Below are 23999 nucleotides of genomic sequence, written 5' to 3'. Positions count from 1 at the left end.
TGAGAGTTATGAATGATGTTTTAAGATCATTTCTTGATGAGTTTGTAATTGTCTATTTAGATGATATTTTGATATTCAACAAATGACAAGAAGAGCATGTTAAGCATGTGAGGAAAGTTTTGGTTATCACGAGAAAAGAACAGTTATTTCTGAAGATGTCTAAATGTGAATTTGAAAAAACTTCCTTAGTGTATTTGGGCCACATAGTTGGAGGAGGTGAGCTAAAGATTGACCCCTCTAAAGTTTCGATCATTGTGAATTCGCCAATACCCAAATCAGTTACAGAAGTAAGGAGTTTTCTGGGAGTAGTGCAGTACTGAAGGACGTTCATTGCTATTTTTTCTTCCATAGAAACTCCACTACATGCTTTGACCAACGTGAAGGTTGTCTTCCAATGGGGAGGCAAATAGCAAAAAACATTTGATGCTTTGAAACAAAAGAACATTTCAACACCAATTTTAGCATTGTCGGACTTGAAACAACCCTTTGAAATACAAACAGATGCAAGTGACTACACCATGGGTGCAGTTCTCTTACAACATGGTAAGCCCATTTCATTTCATTCTGAGATTTTTAATGGTGATGTTATTAATTATCCTACGTATCATAAATAGCATTATGAATTGGTGCAAAGTGTGAAGAAGTGGAAACATTACTTGATGGGAAAAGAAACCATTATTCACACAGGTCATCAACCTTTGCAATATCTCCATTCTCAAACCAAATTGCAACAATCAAGGCACTTTCGTTGGATGGGTTTCTTACGGCAATTCCACTTGGTAATAGGGTACAAGAAAGGTATTTATAATAGAGTTGCTTATATGTTTACTAGACCAATTATTAATATATCCATTTTACTCAAGAATCATTCTGTTATGCCTGAAAGTTATGTTGAACAATACACATAGGATGCTGACTTTCAAGAGGTCTATTTAAACTTGATTCAAGCCCACTAGTTTGAGGAATTAGACTACCATTTACATGATAATTTGTTGTATCATTTGGGAAAACTTTGTGTTCCATAGGGAGAGAGAGTAAATGTCACAAGGGAAGCGCACGCGTTTCTTATTGCTGGACATTTTCGTTTAAGTAAAACAGTGGCAAATCTTCAAATGTATTTTTACTAACCTCGTATGCTTGAAAGTGTGTCACGTTTTGTCAGAGGTTGTTCATTGTGTGCAGTCAGTAAACCTAGTAATAGGAAGCTAGGATTGTACACACCACTTCTAGTGCCTTCACAACCATGGGAAAGTGTTTCTGTGGATTTTGTAGGAGGTCTTCCTTTATCAAAGAAAAGTCATAATTATTTGTATGTAGTTGTGGATAGGTTCAGCAAGATGTGCATATTGATTCCTTGTAAAAAACAAAGCACAACTGAATAAACAACTCAACTTTTCTTTCAAAATGTATGGGTTAATTTTGGATTGCCTAATTCTATTGTAAGTGATTGTGATTCTCGATTTGTTGGGAATTTTTGGTCAAGTTTATGGAAATTGATGGACACCAAATTGAAGAAAAGTACAACCTTCCATCCACAAACATATGGTCAAACTAAAGTGGTTAACATGACAGTTATTCATTTGCTAAGAGGATATTGCAGCAAACATCCTAAGTTGTGGGATGAAGAATTGCATTATATTCAGCATGCTTACAACCGAGAAAAACACTCTTCTACTCTAACTTCACCTTTTGCGGCATGTCTTGGTTATTTTCCTAAATCAGCTTTGGATTCCATCTTTCAGAAAGATGTAGTTGTAGATGGACATAGTGACATAGACAGAGTAAAGAAATTCATTGAGCAAATTCAGTTGATTCACAAAACAATGCAAGAACAACTAGAAAAGAGTCAAGGCAAGTATATGGCAAGACATGATAAGCATCATGTGGATCATCATTTTCAAGTAGAGTTATACATTAGCAAGGAAAGGCTTCAAGGTGAAGGTAGAAAGTTGAAACCAATTTGTTATGGTCCATTTAAAATTCTAGAAAATATTTGTAATAATGCTTTCAAGCTTGATTTGCCTTCATATATGCAAATCTATTCCATTGTTAATGTTGAAAATTTGAGATTTTATGAACCTCCTTTGATTGAAGATCAAGGAGAGAATGTTCAAATTCCATCTATTGAAGACTTTTCTCCAAAATTCCTTGATGTGCATCAGCAAGACACTAGACTTGATAGAAGGACAAGGACAACTAAAAGGGGAAGTATTGATTATCTTCGGGTGGGTCTCAAAGGTACAAATCCATCAAAGTCCAAATGGATTGAAGTGGGGAAGGTAAGGCAACAATACCCTCATCTGTTCAATACTTGAATATAAATCTTTTGGGGCCCAAAGGGCTTCCAGTGGGGAGGAGTGATTAGGTGCTCAAAATTTTGCTCAAAAATCAAAGTTTCACAATCTTGTCAGACGCAGCTTCTTATTGAAGATCTTGTCATTCTTCATCCAATGGTGTGAACGACACTCAAATCTGAGTTCGTATGCAGAAGTTAGAGCAAGTCAAAGTTCAAGTTTGACTTGTCTCTATAGCAGGATTGGATGACATGGCAAGGGTCCCAGCGAATGGGGAAGTACCAAGTGGCAGGTTACAACTGGGTCTCGTATATCAGGGAAATCAAAGGATGCAGGACAAGAATCGGCCCCCGATAGGTTGGGTTCTGATTTGCGATAATCACACATCACACCTAAAACCTCGTTGTTATTTGTTACCACTGATAAAGTTCTGATTGTGATGACTGCTCAAACATGATACTTTATTGTGTTACAGTTTAATGTCCCAGTGGGTCTGTGATATCGCATCGCAACATTTTTCTGTGTTAAGAGCTCGCAGTTGATCGCTGATTGCGATGAGAAATAAGATCCCTGACGTGGGAATTTTATATGACACAGTTTAAACCGCAATTTCAGTGTTCCAATGTTAACAAAACCTTCGGCCACTGAACTTCGTCGATTGCGATGAGCGATCGGTTCTAGATGCAAGATTTTATATGTTGCAATTAATTATCCCGGTGGATCCGCAATATCGCAATCGCAATGTTTTGTCATTCCATAAGAGCCCGCAGCACTTGCCGATTGCAATTTGCGATATGGCCGACAAGATCGAATTTCTCGCTATGTTAGTAGATTTTGGAGTGGAAATGAGGTTTTTGGTCAGTTTTGAATCAATTTGTGGAACAAATAGTGGGATAACTAGGAGAAGTCATAACTTTTTTAGTTCTTATCCAAATGGGATGCAAAAGAGGCTAGATGGACATTTTTTAGTATTTTGAACTCGTTGAGACAGGTTTCAGTGGCATCTGAGCATTGTAAACACACTTTTGTTGTAATTTTAGCATAATAGAGACACCCAAGCCATTGGAAGCTGGACCAAGGAGACGTAGCCCAAGAGGGGTGAACTCCTTTATCATGTGCTTGTTGTGTGTTGTATTTTGATGTTTTTTGTTGTTATTTTGTTGTTATTCAACATATTTTTATATTAAATTGTTTCTAACATTTACATAAGAAACTCTCATGGGAATCAGTTAATTAAGCAAAAAATATTGAATCCTTAAGAACTTGATAAGCGAATGATAAGCATCTTGGGTTTTATTCTGAATGGGGAATTAGCACAGCATTACTAATCTGCTAGATTTCAGATCAGTATGGGAGTTAGATCTATCTCCAAATAGAATTGCATTGGAAGCATCAATTTTGTTTAGGGAATCACTTGGAGGCTTTCCTTTTCCAGGTGAGGCTCTTGCAGTTGGCAAAGGAGATGTAGGAACGAATTTAATTATTTCAGAAATAATTTTTGTTGTTGCTTCAACTTGCTCACCTCATACATGGAAATATTAGCTTTAACTTTATTCATATCTTCAGCAATGTTATACTCTATATCTTTATCAGAAATAACAAGAGTGATGCAGAAGGGGAATTTGAAGAGGATGGAATGGATTCAGAAGTTTTAGGAGGAGATATCTTTGTTACACTTTTATCTTTATTGACAAGAGTAGTTGACCTCTGTTTCTGATTGGATGATGATGAATCAAGAGATTTTTTACTCTTGGTCTCTACTGGTAGATCTTCTCCTTCTTCTTCATTTTTTGATGTAGTAAGAATAAAATCCCATAATCCATCTTCATCTTCCTCTTGATCTAATTCAGGATTAGATATAATATTAGCTGGTGGAGATGACGAAGGTTCAGCTTTCTTGAAAGGTCTGAATGGTGTTTTTGAAGAATCGGATACGTGTTTCTTAATCTCAACCATTTCGTTCGACATTGTTTTGATGACTTTTTGTAATCCTTTTAAATCAAAAGGGTCCTTAGGTGGCTTCTTTTTGGTTTTTTCTTTGACTTTATCTCTTCAAGAATGGTTTTCTTCTCTAAATCTACAATTCTATTTTTGACAGATAAAGCCTCTTTCATGTTGTCACTTAAAGTGATTTTACTAGCTTTATCTATGAAATTTGCAATATTAGAATAAAGTGTAGAGATATAGCATTCTATTTGTACATCTTCACCAAGATGTGAAGTTTTTGGAATCTTATTAAGCAATTTATTGAACCTAGAATTAAAATCCTTGATTCTTTCACCTTGATTTGTTTTAAAATTGGAAATATCATTAATTAAAGTAGTTGTTGTACAATCATCACCAAACTTGGTCAGAAATTGCTCTTGAAACATATTCCAATTATTAATTGAACTTGATGGTAAAGAAAAATACTAGGATCCTGCTGATCCTACAAAAGTATAGGGAAAAAGTCTACATACATAATCTTTTTCTGAAACCCCACTAAGGTTAATGACCAACATGTAATTATGTAAGTGTTCTTTAGCTGACATCCCTTCATTGGGATTGAACTTAGGTAACCATCTCTCTGGATGTTTAGGTAAAGGATGAAGGGGTGCAGGCATGTTGACTGCACCTGGATTAGTCCATGACCTGTTAACCATTATGGGAATTTGCGTAGAAGAAACTGTAATAGTAGAAGAGGCTGACTGTGAGGAAGAAGTAGCCCCTGTGCTAGTGCTGGTCAAAATGGCACCGGTTGATTGAAAATGAGGGTATGAATGGAAGGATTGATCGAATGAGAGGAAGTTGATGACGATGGACGAAATAAAGGTGTTTGTGGTGGAGAAGAAGATAAAATCTCACTAGTAGATGATTGTGATTCAGATTTCTTAGTCTTTCTTCGATGTGAGGGTAAGGGGAACTCAAATGGAGTAATCCCAAGTTTCTCACTTTGGGAACGAGTCAAAATACAAGAAGTCGGAAAAGATGATGATATACTACGTTCAGATAACTCAGATTGTTGAGGCCTTTCTTCTGAAATAAAAATTCCTTCTAATTTTTAATTAAGGTCTAAACCTTAGGTAAATCCTGAAAAGGATGTTGATCAAATGTCTTAGGTTGTGTACTAGGAGATTTTGTAGTTGTTTTTACAAATTTCGGTCTAGGAGTAGGAGATTTCGAATGAGATATGGAAGTTGGGGGAGATTTTGAGGGACAATGACTCTTTAGATGACCTTTTGATTTGGGATTAAACCTTGTTTCCATTCTAGTCGGGGCCCTCCTTCTAGCACCAAAAATATTGAAGGCTGGAAAATATTTACCTCAACATCGGGGAATACCACCTGGTCAGGAACTTAAGGCAACTCCGTTTCCGTTGGAATTGTTGGGTCCGACTAGGGATAAAGGGACCAGTTTCCCGTTTAAAGAGATATAATAGAATAATGGATAAAAATGAGACTAATGGAATGATTTAAAAGCTAAAGATGATATTACTAAATACACTTATTCTACTTACTTCTCGGGAATAATAATTCTTTATATGTGATTCATAAAAATATTTCACAAAGCAGTAATAATATAGATCATTAAACACTTTATGAAAGGAAAACAAATAAGATAAACTAAATTAATTAAATAGTTGATTAAAACTTAATCACATATAAGATCTCATTATCTCGTATACAATCACAAATTATAGAATCCTACACATCAATAGTGACAATGTATGATTGTTCTCAAAGTATTCAAATAATGACATAACATATAAGAAATTCACTATCTATCTCAATGAAACATAGCAGTAATATAAAGATAATAGTACCTAATGCATCAGTACTATGCTCATGAAAAAGATAACTTCCGGTTCTGCTTCTCGATTAGATAGCTTTCGATTAAACAATAGTGCAAGTTCAAAGTTGTCTATCAAAAATTCAGAACCCTTTTCTAAATACATGAAAGGGGTTTAAATAGCTTATTAATATTAAAAAAATAGTAAACTAAATAAAAGTCTTTAGAAAAGCTCCAAAGCAAAGATAAATATAGCGATCTGTTGCAACAAGAAATTCATGACTATGATTCAAGTTGATTCTTCATTCATTCTCTGAGTCCACATCTGTCCATCATTGGCTTTAATTGGAGGGGATGAATCGGTTGCATGTGTATCTACCCCGTAAATACTGCATCACTGAGTGCTGGAAGAAGTTGAGTTGTTGCATTAAAGAGACACCTCAGCGCTAGCTATTGACTATGTGGTTTCATCAAGAAATGCCAATAATATTCAAGGTTTACTTTTGATAAGCTTTGGATGCCTTCGACCTTCTTCTTTGATGTTTCTTGCCATGACTGCTTCAGAGCTTTGATATCTGGCAAGGTGTCCTTTGGGCATTCCTGTATTATATTGGCCTGCAATAAGGTATAGGTGATATATTCAATGAAGTTTGAAGAAATATTTATGGCTCTGATAATATCCATTTCTCCTTGTTTCATTTTGATATCCCAGTCACTGAAAATGATATCCTTTTGAGATTCTTCGTTTCGAGGAAGATTAATTGATCTTCCTTCAGCATTGTCTTGCCAATCTATATGCTCATATATTTTCTCATCAATTTCTTCATAGAATGTCTGCAGATCGGAAAACTAGTTAACTAAATAATCACTAGTTACACAAATTATGAATTAAAGTTAATTGGTGACAAAAAACAACATGTTGCTTTGTAAGGAGCGTATCCTGTTCTCATGCTTCCTTTTGGACTTCACTTATCTCTGGATTTTCCTTCAACTGGTTAATATTTTGTTGCAGTTGTTGTACCTGTGCATCTTTGTCTTTGATTTCAAATTCAAATTGTAGTTTTAAGTCATTAAAACTTTTATGTAATTCGGCAAGGTTTGTTATCCATTGTTGCTCAATTGTCTGCCTTTCATTCTAGAGATCTTATTCTAACTGAAAATTCCTCTGGTTATTTTCCTTGATAAACAATTGAATTTTCGTGGCTTTATCAATAGAAGCACTAGCATTAGCTCTTGAAAACTGTGAAATTCTATTTAACTCTTCATCGGGGGTTGTTTGTGCTCCTTTCCAGAGAACTTGAAAACGAGTCTCATTTGAAACTAATGCTTGTGCTTGTTCTAACTTGCTCTTCTTCCTTGACCTGCTCATTACTGCTTTATGTTTTGGAATATAAAATACATCCAAAGGAGTGATTTCTTCAATTTTAAGGACTATCTCTGAAGTAGGAAATGTTGGGATAATTTCCATATCCTCAGCAACAATAGTTTTATCAGAAACCTCAGCAACAATAGTATTTTCGGGAGTCTCAAGAATAGTAATTTTTTCAAGGACCTCAGCAATGAACGAGGTTGTCCCTTCAGTTTCTAGAGCCTATTTTGTTTCCTTTTTTACTGTAGTATTCACATCTTGAGTTTCTTCAGTTGATAAGACATGATTAAACTCCTCCCACACTTCATCCAACTTGTTTTCTTCTTTTACTTTCATCATTTGTTCAACAATTGCATTAGCTATCTATGAGATTTGGGAAATAATTTCATCTGAACTTAAACAGGAACGCAACAACTTAGAGATGTAATCATAAACACAGAGATGCAGTAGAAAAACACTTAATTTCATTAATAGAAAAATATTGAACTATGCTTACAAACAAAATGGAAATAAGATAGCTCGGGCGATGGTAGCTTATCTCCGAGAAGATATGTGGCGGCTACATGCCTCTTAATTGTGTTACAATGAGGCTCAATGGCCTAATTATTATTGGAAAACATGAGAAAACCCTAAACAACCAAAACCCTAACCCTAGGATATGTAACACTAAGAGTTTGTGGGCCCCGTTGGTGTTAGTTGGGCAGCCAACTTCCTGGGGTCATAACTTGGCCATATTATTTTTTTTTGGCGCGTACGATACCTTGTTGGAAAGGTCTCACCGAGTACTATAGGATTCGCCATAGGCGTTTTCCAAAGGCAATGCGCCTGCCGCGGGCCCCCAAAAAATGTCGTTTAGGGGGTCAAAACTGCTCCAGAAGTTTAGGACCTGAAAAACTGCTAAAAATAGTAAATATTGAAATGAACAAGGAAACATATGAAACTGACTGGGGGATCTAGGTGGAATAGGCAGGTGGCCACCAATATCCACCTGGATCATTCCTTCCCCCTTAGGAAGCAATGGTCCCCATTACGTGCAGAGCCTCCATGAGGTGAGGAAATTTTTGTTGAACCTGGTCCCTGGTGAACCACTTGCCCTGGTGAAGGAGTTGGCCTGCTTTGACAACTCAATATAATTGTATCCTCTATTGGAAATTATTCTTGATCTATGTGTCCATGATCTAATCAGTTGTGGCATGTTCCAGGCAGTCCACGTTGAGCTCTGTTGGTGTGAGATGTTCTGCAATGTCAAATGTGTCCAATAATGGTGAAAAGTATGGCCGAAGGCAATCCACATTAAACACTAGGTGCAGGCCAAGGAATGGTGGGATATTGAGCTCGAATGCATTGTCGCCAAAGACCTTGGTGATGGTGTATGGCCCATATCGGAGCAAACAAAGCTTGCGGTAGGGTCTAGCAAGGAACTCCTTTTACAAATGTAGCCAAACTTTGTCGCCCACCTAGAACTTGTGCGACACTCGATGTTGATCATGGCGCTACTTGTACTTGGCATTGGCTCTGTATAATATATCATGGACCTGTTGGCGGATGTGTTGAATGTGCTCAATGAATTTGTTAGCCCTTTCAGCTTCAAACCGAACGTGAGCAGAATCTACCTAAGTGGTTGCAAATGGTATGGCCACATCAATTGGGCATAATGGCTGAAATCCTAGCCCTGCCTTAAAGGGGTTGTGGCTTGTTGAGCTGTGGAGAGATCTGTTGTAGCTATGTTGTACATAAGGGATACTTTCATCCCACGTGTGTGGATGCTTTGATTTGTATATGCGTACAATGTGCATGATCATCCTATTGACAACCTCTGTTTGGCGATCAGTTTGGGGAAGGAAAGTCGTGGACTTTGTAAGTTTTGTATCCAGCATCAACTATAGATTTGACCAAAATGCACTCAGGAATCTATTGTCCCAATCTGAGACAATGGACTATGGGATCCCAAAGTGTAACCACACTTGCTCAAAGAAGAGCTTAATAATGGCCTTTGTTGTGATACTCTTCTTGCACGTCGCCATGATGGCCATCTTAGAGAATCTGTCGACGACAACGAAAACACAATGATTGTCATGCTTAGTAGAAGGAAGGCCCAACATGTAATCCATGGAGACAGATTCCTAAGGCCATCTAGGAGTAGGTAGATGAGTATACAACCCTTGCTTCTTGATGGTTGGTTTGGCAATGGCACAGGCTGTGCAGGATCTAATGTACTTCCCATGAACCTGACAAAGTTTCGGCCAATAAAAATATTGCTACAATACTGCCACTATTTTCTCTACTCTGAAATGTCTAGCGACCCGACTGTAGTGCGCCTCCCAAATCATCTTCGCACGCTCACTTGAAGGAACACAGATGTGTCGCAAGTGGCATAACAGTGCATCCTGAAGGTGAAAATTTGGAACTTGCTTCACTTCTAGGAGTGTCTGGTATATGATGTCGAATTCTAGATCGCTCTTGTAAAGATGTGGCCAACCGGATGTCTTGTGCCCATAGGAGTCAAGCATAGTGATTAGCGCCATGACTGGTGGTCAACTAAGACAATAAACGATGATATTGGTGTTGCTCTTCTTATACTTAATGTTAAAATGGAACTGTTGCAAATAGGTGGACCATTTCTAATGGCGATCGTTTTGCAACTTCCCTTGTGTTTGTATGAACTGTAAAGGTCGGTGGTCTATGTCGATGACCATTTCCTTCCCCATAATCTAATGCTTCCATTTACGGTAGGCCTGCACAATGGAATACATTTCTTTGTCCTAAGTGGGGTACTTTCGGACTGTGTCTGAAAGTGTCTCACTGTGGTAATCCATTGGATGCCCATGCTGAGTAAGAACTGCACCAATAACATAGTCAGAGGCATCTGCGTCAATATCAAATGGTTGTTGTAGGTCTGGTAATGTGAGCACTGGTGCAGAACAGAGGTGATTCTTCAACTCGGAGAATGTTTTTTGTTGGGTTTTCGACCAAAAAAACTTTGCTTTCGCTTCGCCCTTGGTGACTTGACTTAAATTCCAAGTGATATGAGACAACCCAACATGAACCTATGGTAGAAATTGGCAAGACCCAAAAAGATGTGAAACTCTGTTAGAGTGGTTGGGGCTGGCCAATCCCGAATGACTTGTATCTTGGATGGGTCCACATGTACACCTTGCTCATCAATGATGTATCCTAGATATTGAACCTGGGTCAGGCCAAAGGTGCATTTCTCCAAGTTAGCACACAACTTGTGTTGTCATATGGTTTGAAGAACCCGTCGAATATGGTGGAGGTTCTCTTCCCAACTCTGGTTGAAGATCAAGATTTCATCTAAATACACCACCACAAATGCATTGGTGAAGGGTTGCAAGATGTTGTCCATCATTCTCATGAAGGTTGCAGGGGCGTTCGTCAATCCGAACAGCATGACCAATCATTCGAAAAGGCCCTCCTTGGATTTGAAGGCAATATTTCACACATCAGAGGGTTTGATAGGCACCTGGTGATAACCTGACTTCAAGTCAAACTTGCTGAAATATTTGGCCCCTTTGAGATGGTCCAAAAGGTCATCAATCCACGGGATTGTGTACCTATTCTGGAGAGTGATTTTGTTCAGTGCTCGATAGTCAATACAGAGCCTCCAGGTCCCATCCTTCTTCTGTACCAATACAATCAGGCTCCCATAAGGTGATGAGCTTGGCCTGATGTGCCATTTCTGCAATAGTTCCTGAATCTACCTCTTGATCTCATCGTTCTCCAGAACAGAGCATTGATATATCAATCCATTGGGTACGACGTGCCTGGGGTCAGATTGATGGAGTGCTTGACCTGATAGTGTCGAGGTACCCCTATGGGTGAGGCGAAAATATACCTGTACTCCTCCATGACCTTGTCCATCTATTGTTGTTGTGCAGAGGAGCCCTACCTGGAAACCGTGGCCACAACATTCTTCTTTCCCTGGGGGCGAATCATAAGGAAAACAAATTTCCTGGTCTGGGAAATGATCTTACTGCATTGCTTTGCAGTGATCAAAGAGATGGTGGTAGGCGGGGCTATCTCTGGTATCCTGTACGACTTATTAACCAAAGTAATAATCACAGAGCGAGGTCTAGACTCATATACAACATGTCGCTTCCACAAGTATGGTTGACCTAACATTACATCACAAACTTCAAGAGGAGCAACGTCACACAATACCTCATCTGTGAAGCGCTTGATATTGTAGGGAAGGCGACATGGTTGGCTTACGTGAAGATCTCATCCTTGGTGAAGCCACCCGATGGTGTATGGTTGTGGATGTGTTGTAGTCTTTAGGCCCAACCGATTCATGACCTCTGCTGAAATGAGGTTCTTTTGGTTCTTGTTGTCAACAATGAACTACAGCAGAGAACCCTTCACCCACATCTGTGAGTGGAAGAGGCTTCCCCCTCCTCTGGATCTTTAGGCTCAATATTCTAGAACTTGGTGGTGGCCACAGTGGCAGTGGGCTCTGCATCAATGATCTACTTCCCTTTGTGATTTCCTTTATTGGGTTCTGATTCAGAGTCAGTACCTATGTCTGATTCAGAAGCCTTCAGCTCAGCGACCAGTGATTGCTTGGTCCGACAATCACTTGTATTGCGAGTGGAGCTCTTATGGAACTCACACCATTTTACCATGTCCTTCTTCATCTTCATGGTATTTTTCTTTGCTTGCGAATTCAACGAGTTGTCCTGCGTAGCCCCGCCTTGGCTTGGTCCTTTGTTCTGTGGTTTGGGGTGCCTTTTCCTTGCTTTGGATTTGCACATCCAAAGTCCCACTTCTTCTGTTTAAAATTCCACTCAATCTTGACAGCGTACCGATACGTCGTGCCAAGCGAGGAAATGTTCGGGAACTACATCTCGTCCTGGATGTACTTGTGTAGACATTTGTTGTAATTAAGAACCAAATGTTGCTCAGTATCCTTGATACCCAACTTCGTGCAAGGGTGTGGAAAATATTTGTGAACTCTGACACATCTCGGTCCCTTCCTTGTCGTAGCGTGGTCCACTTTATGTATTTGCCTTCATAGCTACTGACAGGTAATATTGTTCCTTGATGGCGTCTCGAAAAGAATTCCAAGTGGGTGCAGCTAAAAATAGTGAGGGTTCACTCTCGTCCTTTTGTTCATAGTAGGTTTCCCACCAGTCCTTGACATTTGGGGCAGCTTTGGTAAATGCAAAAGTAAACTTTTCCCAATTAGAAAAGTCATGAACTGAAAAATATCCTTCCAACATATTTAACCATTTATCTACGACATCTACATCTATTAGGCCTTCAAATATGGGAATATCGAAGTTAACTTGTACCTTAAAAGGAGTGGCGCCTCCAGAGTGGCTGTTGGATGAATATGCATCGCCTGTGGGTAGTCGTCGAAGGATCTGGGCAAAGTTATCCATCATCGCATCCCTCTGTCGCTCAAGGGCTTCCTCAAGCAACATTTTGAAAGGATCTCCTGCCCCCTCGTCTTTCTTTTCTTCCGCCATGGGAGGTTGTTGGGTTTTGCGAGGCTGATCTTGCAATGGTTCAACCAGATCAAGCCCTAACTCCTTATACCTTGACCTCGTTGGGGACATGCAAAGAAAAATAGAGAAAGAGCAGACCGCTCTAATACCACTGATTTGAACTTAAACATGAATGCAACAACTTACAAATATAATCATAAACACAGAGATGCAATAGAAAAACACTTCATTTCATTAATAGAAAAATATTGAACTATGCTTACAAACATAATGGAAATAAGATAGCTTGGGTGATGGTAGCTTATCTCTGAGAAGATATGTGGCGGCTACATGCCTCTTAACTGTGTTACAATGAGGCTCAAGGGCCCATTTATTATTGGAAAACATGAGAAAACCCTAAACAACCAAAACCCTAACCCTAGGAGATGTAACACCAAGAGTTTGTGGGCCCCATTGAGGTTAGTTGGGCAGCCAACTTCTGAGGTCATAACTTGGTAATATTATCTTTGTTTGGCAAGTATGATACCATGTTAGAAAGGTCTCGCCGAGTACTACAGGTTTCGCCACAAGCCCTTTCCTATGGCTATGGGCCTGCTGTGAACCCCAAAAAAACGTCATTTAGGGAGTCCAAACTGCTCTAAAAGTTCAAGACCCAAAAAATGCTAAAAATAATAAATGTTGAAATGAACAAGGAAATATATGAAACTAACTGGGGGGTCTAGGTGGAATAGGCGGTTGGATAGCAATAACCACGTAGATCATAATTGGATTCTTTGAAGAGGAGGTTGATGTACTTGAAACTTCAAGATTTTGTCAAGACTGTCTTAACAAAATTTCTAGCAGATGGGTTATTCTCTTATTTCGATATTGATTAAATCTAATCAATTCTTCGAGAGTTAAAAATTTTGCCACCAACTTTTCAACTATAGAATACTCTAGAACCATCTCAAATAAATCATCGAATTTGTCAGGCTCGCTCGAAAAATTCCTGATTCTTGCTTCCTTCGTGACATGTTTTGCAACCCCATTGGGATCATATTCCCTGTTTGGGAGGGTTGGAAAACTAAAGGCTTTGATTTGGTCAATTTCAAGCCAAGGACACATGAAATTTTCCAATGTATAGGTACCACAAGAAATAGGAAAAGGAGGCCAAAAAGATTTCTTGGCATCCTTAAGCACTTTAGTCAAACCATTACCAACAGTTTGGTAGGCAATTTCATTGGCTAGTAATCTATCTGGGACAAAAAGAGGAAAAACATGAGGATGGGCAAGGTTGCCAAAAACTCGAATATAAGTAAATGATTCTTCCCCAAACCATTTTCCTAATGGCTTTAAGTCTCTATTAGCTTCATTGGAAAGTCTAGGTGCTTTGCTGCAAAAGACTTCTTGGTGAATGAGGAGAATAATTTCATGACATATTTTATAAAAATGAGGATGATACTTGGTTTCTCACAGGATATCAAGGTAAGCATGAATAGGCATAGGGTATTGAGTTGTCCACTTCCATCTTAGAGATGGGAAATCATAAGAAAAACAAATAGCATCCATGATAGGCACTCATAAAGAAAGGGGGAGCAATTCTCTCAATAACATTACGCGTCTGTCTGTAACTACGGATTTGAGTAGATAAATTATTGGAAAAAAATATTTGCCCAATCCATGATATAACCATCAGAAGCGGCCTCTATTAGTGGTACCCATACTTCTGAAAAATTATGTGTATTGGGGTAACCATAGAGACGACACATCATAACAACAATATGAGAGAAAGGACCAACAATAGAGGCTAATGAATACATACCCCTGTCTTCGTGGTTGTGTTTGCTTGGGTCCCTTCTCCATTCTCTAATACGATCTTATGGGTTTTGTTATCACCCCAAGAAACTCTCCTAGGTTGTATATCAGAGATGCTCGGGAACATTACAAACTCAACAAAAATGTTGGAAAATGGTGGATGAATGGAAGGAATGATGCATATTCAAGCCAGATAACCACTTCTACTATGCTTAACCCCAGACATGGGTGAACACCCCCAGACTACAAGGCTTTAGACCACCAATTACTCACAGTTTAAGGAATAGGTGAACATGGAGAATACTGACCACACCAGCAGATGCACAGGACCCTGTGATGGCCGGCTGCAACCAGTAAATAGGTCTGCAAATCTATTTCCTAATGCACAGACAGGATGACAGCTCTCTGGCATTAAAACAACAGAAACCTGCATACATATTCAATAATACCTACTAGATTCTAACACAAAGGTGGGATGACAACCCCTCTAATGCTAAACATCAAGAGCACATTAAAAATGCATAACAGGCACAGCCTGGAACAAAGAAGAAGAAGTGGAAAGTGAGCAATTAACAACAAAAGAAGCTTGCATTAGCTGAAAATGAAGACCAGACGTTGTAGGTATCACAGTAGTTACAGTCTCCAGAAGTTGAACTTTACATCAAAATAACATTCATCCACCATCATCATTCTGTCTTCTGGATATATTTAGAGGTTGATTACAAAAACACTCTGCTACGCTATATGAGGAGGGGTCATAATGGACCACCAACTACATTAATTCTTTGGAATGGGCCTCTGCTATGATCTGCTGCTTTAATGGACAGATCTGATCTTTCTGATATTTTGTTGTCCTTCCTGAGCAGGTGGAACGTTGTCTGAGAGGAGCACCATAGCTGATTAATGCTTTTATCTGCCCGAGCTCTATACTTTTCTTCTTGGCCACTCTGTTGTTTGAATGCAGGTAGATGAAGTATTAACTGCGCAGAGTACTTAGTAGCTGGTGGCTTCATCCTTCGGGAGCTCAAGACAGTCAAAGGAGTAAATACTTCATGGTGGGTGGACATAGTGAATAGAGAAACGAGGCGGACCGTCGGATGGCACAGATCAACGGCAGAGATCGCTCGATGAGGAATATCGGGAGGCGAGGCGGAAGAAAGCTGTGAGCCGTCGGATCCAGTGCACGGATGACAGAGATCTATCGGCGGGAGAGAAGCGGGAACCAATAGGGTCAAACCAATGTGGGCCATCGAATCGCGGGTGGACAGATCCAACGGCGATCGGGCGCGAAAAACACACGGACGATAACGGACGGGGAAAGGCGGTTTCGCGAGCGGGCAGTATTCCCCGCACCGCTTTCGGCGTCCGGCAGTTTCCATGCGGGGGCGCAATCCAGTCTTTGCACAACACATGGCGGAGGAAAACCATTTTCCCCGCGGATTAACAAGCACGCAGGTTGCGGTGTCGGGAGGAGTGACAACCGTCAAATCTGGAGATGGACGATCGGACGGCGGGGAGGTGAACAAGGTTTAATGAATGGTAAAAACAGTGAAAACTGTCGGATCGTGATGCGATCGATGGCGGGGATCAAGGCAGAGGGTTATATGGGCGATTTGCGATAGCGACTGAGGGGAAAAGGCCTATAGCGCTTTTTTGCGAAAGCGCGCGGGTATGTGGGCTTGAACGTATAAGCGGGAGCAAATGGGAATACAGGTTTATAAAGGATTTTGGAGGAAAATAGAAGTAGCGAGAGGTTAAGAGGGTGTAAGGAAACTGAAGGAGAAGAAGGTAAAAATACTGCTGAGCTCTCCTTTTCGGCATAAACCCATCACCAGACCCAAATTTGACCTTAAACGCTGAAGTTTATAGTAGAGCTAAAAGGTTCAAATCTCCTGCATGAAATTCTGGACAAATTGAGTATCATACTTTTTCTATGGTAGCAGCAAATGGTACATTTTCCTTAAGTCCTCAGCTTTGAACAATCCAATAATTGTCTTCTTCGGAGTCATAAAAACTATGTTTGTAATATCCAAATGGTAAATGACCCATCTTACCATATTTGAGTAGGGTATAATTTTGGGATGGGTAGCAATTCTATGCAAAAACAAATTAGCCACATCATTCCATGCAATGCTAACATATGAAGCGGGAGTGTCACCAATAGCACCTTGCTTTTCAATTGACTTCCATCCTCGAACATTTTGTATATGACCTCCGAGGAGGAGGACCCAGCGTCAAGAGTGCATGTAGTATCCATAAACAATGGAGACATCTCAGGAACTTATTCAGGACCCAAAACTGGTTGTGGTTGAAATACGAACTTTCTCTTCACTTTGATTATCCCTGACATTTCCTGTAACTGTTGTTTATCAAAATTATCCTATAAGAAGCAAACCGGGATGAGCGACAAGAACTCATAAAATGCAAAGAGTCTTATTAATTGAATGTGAGTTTTAATGAGAAATCCTTCTACATTACATCAAATTATTACAAATCGTTTAAACCTTTAAACTATAAACATATAGAGTGGCCATTTAATTTTGAAACGTTTGTTCACGTGATGTTGACACTTGTCATTATATCGGGAAATTACTTTATCGGCGTTTCGGTATCGGGTGATATGAACATGACCTTGCGATATTCGATTTACGATATTACATTGGTTGGTCACAGAGCGGGATGCGAGATGTACGATATCAAAATGCCAAGAGTTAACAAAATGTGATATCGACCTTCGTCAGTTAACAGAATGCGATACGGGTAATTGACGGAATGTGATATCGCAATCGGTAGTTCACTATCGACAATTTGCTATGAGTACACACTTTGAAATTGTCGACATTGATAAGTTGATTGCACTTCACATGTGGTTTTTTAATGGGACCATCCTTTTAATATATTTCCATTTATTTGCTAAAACAACCTTTAGAAACTTTGGTGGCGTTTTAAAAGGTTTTTTGATGGAAACATAGTTTGAGAGGATTTGTTAGATTTGCATTTTATTTCCTAAGAACTATGGAAAAAAGGGAAAAAATATAAAACTTGTCTTATTTTATTAAAATAAGAAAGGATTTATTCCTAAAAATTTAAAGGATCCCCATTATTTCTTATTCTAAGTCTAAGGATAATGGGGGTTGTTGAGTACTACAACAGTGGGTTGAGTTACTAGTCGTGGAAGCCCTGGTTGGACAAATGCTCTGGAGTCCGACAACAACTGTGGGTTGAGTTACTAGTCCTAGAAGCCCTGGTTGGAATAAACACTTTGGAGCCCTAGACAGCTTGGGTAGAGACAGATCTGGTGATGGCCAGTCATGTCTGACTGTGAGGTGGAATCACTAGTTGAGGGTTGAGGTGGTTTGGCCTCTGGAAGCCTTGATTTGGTTTTGTGTGATTTGTTTCATGAGATCCCACATTCATGCTTGGAATATGGTGTGGGGGTGATTGGCTGAAAGAGAGATTTGGTTCAGCCCAATCTATGGACGGGTGGTATGTGGAAGTCCCTGACTTGGTTGGATTTGCATATGTTAATAAAAGCTCCTTTTCCTTGGTATTTTCATGAGTAAACGTGCCTGATATTATGTGGCTTTATTGGTTGTTTCCTCATTGATATATCTATGGTTATTTGTTGGTTATAAGTATCATTTATTACAAGTATGATATATGGCTCTTATCATGTTTTGGTTAGTATATAAAATGTTAGTGAATAAATGACCTAATAGGTAAAAATGTGACTATTGTGAGGAGATATTAGTCCTCTTTGGCGATTCTTAGAAACGTATGAGACCCCTATGCTCAGATATGTTAATGTGCCCTGTAGATTACATGTTTGTTATATGTTTGACGAAATGCCTGTCATGGCTAGTAGGAATCAGATCAAGTCTTTGTTCAAGTGTTTGCATTAGTACCCTTGTTTCGATGTTATTTATCATTTCTGGAAGTTTCATGAAGTCTTGGGAAGTGGCCTTAGTAATGGCCCTCAAAATGTGGCACAAAATCTAGGGTTGTTGGCACATAACTGCTTGAAAAAGGCCACATTCGCATGGATGCCTTGTTTTGGGAGTGATTGGAGGGTCCCAGTCGCATGCATGCCTTTTCATGTGAGCGACTAAGGCTCTAGGGCAGTCAAAAAGCAAGTTTCCTAAGGGGTTGGTCATCTGGAAGGGTTGGTTGGATCCTGAAGGTTTTGTATCATGTGTGGAAGGTCAGATTGGTCTTGTCATGTCGGTTCCACTTCCTTAACTATACTTGGGGAGTTGAATCATATCATAGTAACTCTTCATCACATGTTTACCCTAGTGGACTAGTTAGCTTGGGTAAATGTGGGAGGAAGTTGTTACAGAGTGGTATTAGAGCATGGTTCACCCCTTGGACTAGATGGGCAGTGTGTGTTGGACATGCATACATATCGGTTGCATATGTGTTCTTCATGCTTGTGGTATATGTGCTTGTTGTGTATGCATGGTGTTGGTCATGGTTGCATTCGTGTCACTGTGTGAAAGTTGATGGTGTTTTTGTTGGATGTGTGTGTCATAAGTGTATGTCGGTCATGCATTGGTTATGCATGTCAGTGCTTATATGTTGTTATGCATCTATTGACATGGTTATAGTAGTCTTGCATGAGATCATGGTATGTAATTGGTATAGTCATGCATGGTAATTGGATGATGGTTGAAATGATGTTTATGTATTGATATGATTATGATTATACATGTATTGTGCTAATCTGGTTGATCTTGTAGATGAGATATCCTCCCCTAAACTACACTGAGGTATGTTGGTTCATTTATATTTTGGTTTAGATGATATGATATACCTTTCAAGCGAGAAGATAAAAGATGACTAGCAAGATGGTAGACTACAATTCACAAGATTCTCCCTATAGATCATATGAGCAACATGGTGAGGGATATTCTCGTAACATAGCAGACACTCTAAGAAGTTTGAATGCATAAATAAGGAGTTGCAAAGAAGATAATGACTGAATCATTCAATCACAAGAGAGAATTTCTAAGGTATATGAGAAACAAGCATAGGTCAATGCGGTGATTCTTCAGAGCTTGTCAAACTTGCAGAGACAAGGACCATTTAGGATCAGTCATGGATATGAGGATAGGACTAATGGAGCATATGGTATTAGGTCGCATGGTGGGCACAGGTTGGATAGAGATGACATGGTCAGAGATGGTAGATTATTGGATACATCTAATAGACGAGGCAGTGGACATGGGATTTATTGTAGTTATGGTTAAAACATGTATCATGGTCATCATTGATATCATACTTTTTTTTTCTACGTAAGACTATGCTATTTATATTACAAAATATCAAAAATTACAGCATTTTTTACATCAGGGCCGTGGCCCTGCATCTCCAGAGAGATTGGCATTTTCCCCATAATGGACCTTTCAGAGCAACACAATTACAAAAATTGGATCAGCTTACCACCCTGACTAGCATTGCGACCTTTGACGGTGCAAAGTTCCGACATAGACAGCATATAAATCGACACAGTGGACATATAAACCGACATAGTGGACACATAAACCGACAGAATGACAAACAGACAAAGAGAGCAGAAGAGACGAACAGAGAGTTGCGTTCCTTTCCCGGCAGCGAAGATCAGAATGATGGCTGAGCTATTCCTCATCAGTTGTGTATGGCTCATCCTTCATTTTACCTTTGAGCTTCTGGGATTCCTCCGTGTCCGAGAGCAAAGACCTCTGTACCGGCTCACTGGGGCCTGCATCAGCTGCTTGTGTGGCTGGGGGAATGTCTGCTCTGGTTGGCCGCCTCATATCTACCATAGGAACTTGCATGTCAACCACTGGCACATTCAGGTCTTCCAATTGCCCCCTGAGACTGCTGCAATGTTCCACCGAGACTGAGACAATGAGAGTGTTGTTCTCCAGAGTGCAGGGGATCCGGTAGCGAACAGCCGGATGCTCCACATGACCACAATCCATGATTTCTCCCCGCCCACGCACATTGCTGCGGCCTGCAAGTCTGCTCGGGTTCCTATTCTGCTCAGAAGTGATTTCCACCGAGGAGGAAGGCGAAATGACTGGCCGCTGAGTAGCAGCACGACCCCTGGAACCGCCACGACGACTGCTCATTCTGGGCCTTTCTCTCTGCATCTCCCGAATTTTCTCCAGACAAGAATTCCTCTGAGAAATCTTACACTGAACCAGAGAATGTTCCGTCTCTGCCAGCGCTTGCTCGGACGGCTTGAAGGAATGCAGGAAAGCGGCATGGGGTTCGAGTTTATGGAGCGCCATCCTCCTCGCTCTCTGTTGCGCATTGAATGCCGAATGGACATGCCTTAAAACCCAAGTTACTTCACCTTCCGGCGTATTTACTATGCCAGCGTCCTGGTTAATCATGGCTTGTCTGAGCTGACACCTGCCCATGTGACGAGCCACCTGCCTATCGCACAACAAAATCACCCGCATCCGGGAGAATCATTGATATCATACTTACACGAGGAGTGTTACGGGATATTTATCGGATGAGTTTAAGAAAGCAAAACCACCTACATTTGATGGGGGAATGAATAACTCATGGGATGTCGAAGCATGGTTGCTTGGGATGAATAAGTTCTTTAGGTTGCATGATTACTCAATGAACATGAAGGCCAGAATAGCTAAATTCAGTCTTAAAGGTAAAGCAGATATTTGGTGGGAAGATGTAAAGAATTCCAAAGGTATTCATGAAGAGGATTTGACTTGGAGTGAGTTTGAGAGAATATTCAGGAAGAAGTATCTATTAGAGAGATACTATGACGATAGGGCAAAGGAATTCTATGAGTTGAAGATGGGATCTATGACCGATGAGGAATACAATAGCAGTCTTTTTGATTTATTGAGATATGTGCCTTACCTCAATGAGGAGAAGGTCAAAGTTTATAGATTCTTCAGTGGTTTCTCGATAGCATTCAAAGACGAGATTGAGGTTCATGAGCCTAGATCAATGGAGGAGGCCATCCAGAAGCTAAAGCATTGTTATGAGCAATCAAAGCGCATATCTGAGACTAAGCAAGACTAGAAAAGTAATGATAAGAATAAAGGGAAATGGGATAAGAAGCGAACAAGATCTAAGGGCACAGATAACAAAGAGAATGCATCACCACTTAAGAAGTCCAATGCATCTGACAGAGGGCAAGGATTTCAGTCTAAGGAGAAGAACAAGGGTGATGGTAGGAAACATTTACGATGTTGGACTTGTGGTGGAGAGCATTGTAGGAGAGATTTTCCACAACATCGGGGTGGTAGACTACAAATCTATAGTGCACAGGAGGCAAAAATAGTGGGGGATGTTTGACGGAGTATTCCATGGATCTATGCAGCGTTGGAGAACATACAAGTAGATCACCAGGCGTCTATTATCGAGATGGATGGTAAGCTTTTTGATCAAGTTGTTTGTACTTTTGATTGACCTTGGATCTAATTATAGTTATGTTAATCTTGACCTAGTGGATAAGTGTGGTTTGAATAAAGAAGTACATGAAGCATCTTGGTTAGTGCAGTTGGCTACAGGTACAAAGAAGAGAGTTCATCACTGAGTAAGAGTTTGTGCATTTGAGTTGAATGATATGTCTAATTCAACACATTTGAATGTACTTCCATTGGGATCATACAGTCTGTTGTTGTGTATAGATTGGTTGTATCTTCATAGAACCAAGGTGTATTTTTATTACAAGGATATTGAGTACTTAGATGACAATGGGGAATAAAGAGTCTTGTAGGGTAACAAGAAGGCAACATCAATTAGAATGGTGACAACTATGTAGGTGAGGTGCAGTTGCAGGAAAGGGTGTGTGTTGTTTGCAGTGCATCTTTCCAGTGACAAAGGTAAGGAAGTTGAGGATGCAGATGTCTTGAGCAGGTACACAGTTTTACAATAGTTTCAGAATGTGTTTCCAACAAAGATTTTAGAGTTGTTGCCTCACTGGTAAGTGGAATTTTCTATTGAGTTGGTACCAGGGGAAACACCAACATCAAAGGCACATTATAGGATGAGCACACCAAAGTTGGTGGAGTCGAAGTTGCAAATGAAGGAAATCCTTGATAAGGGATACATTAGGCCAAGTGTGTCGCCTTGGGGTGCATCAATGTTGTTTTTGAAGAAAAAGGATGGCACTCCCAGGTTATGCATTGATTACATGCAGTTGAACAAGGTGACCATCAAGAATAGGTATCCATTGCTGAGGATTGATGACTTGTTCAATCAATTGAAGGGATCAACCGTGTTCTCGAAGATTGATCTGAGATCAAGATACCATTAGGTACACATTAAAGAAGAGGACATCTACAAGACTGCTTTCCAAACCAAGTATGGACATTATGAGTTTGTTGTAGTTCCATTTGGCTTGACCAATGTTGCAGCTACTTTTATGTGCTTAATGAATAGTGTATTGTGTCCTTATTTCGACAAGTTTGTTATTATATTCATTCATGATATATTGGTATATTATAAGAATGAGAAAGAGCATGCCAAACATTTATCAACAATATTGTGATTGCTGAGAGAGCATCAGTTGTGTGCTAAGATCAGTAAATTTAGCTTCTTTCAGATAAAGGTACGTTACTTAGTACATGTGATTTCCAAGGAAGGCATAACAATGGATCTAGAAAAGATAAGGGTTATCATGGAGTGGGAAGCTCCTAGGAATGTGGATGAGGTAAGGTCCTTTATGGGGTTAGCAAGTTATTATAGGAGGTTCATCAGGACTTCTCTCAGATTGCCTATCCTATTACATCATTGCAAATAAAAGGTTAGAAATTTGAATGGATAGAAGAATTTGTAGCTAGTTTTGAGCAGTTAAAGTAGTTGTTGACAAATGCTCCAGTTCTAAAGATTGCATATCCAAATAAAGAGTTTGTGGTATGTACAGACGCTTGCAAGAGAGGGTTTTCTGGAGTCCTTATGCATGAAGGACATGTAGTATGCTATGAATCAAGGAAACTTAATAAGCACAAGTAGAATTATCCAACACATGATCTTGAGTTGGCAGCGATCATCCATGCTTTGAAGATGTGGATGCACTATATTATTGGCAGGTAGTTTATCTTGATGAGTGGTCATAGTGGATTGAGGTATCTATTTAACCAACCGAATCTAAATGCCAGACAAACTAGATGGTTGGCCATGATTAGTGAGTTTGACTTTGAGATCATGTACATTAAAGGTAAAGAAAACAGGGCTGCAAATTCTCTTAGCATGAGGATATAGGAAAATCATATAGCATCTATGAGTTCATATGTGACAGATTTACAGGATCATATCTTGCAGGCAGGTCAGTAGGATGAAAGG

This window comes from Pinus tabuliformis, chromosome 1_2 (genome assembly GCF_031772625.1).
Source record: "Pinus tabuliformis cultivar Carrire ecotype Pingquan chromosome 1_2, CPIR1, whole genome shotgun sequence".
Taxonomy (NCBI): Eukaryota; Viridiplantae; Streptophyta; class Pinopsida; order Pinales; family Pinaceae; genus Pinus; species Pinus tabuliformis.
The sequence above is the reverse complement of the archived record's forward strand: the minus strand, read 5'-3'. Positions refer to the sequence as shown.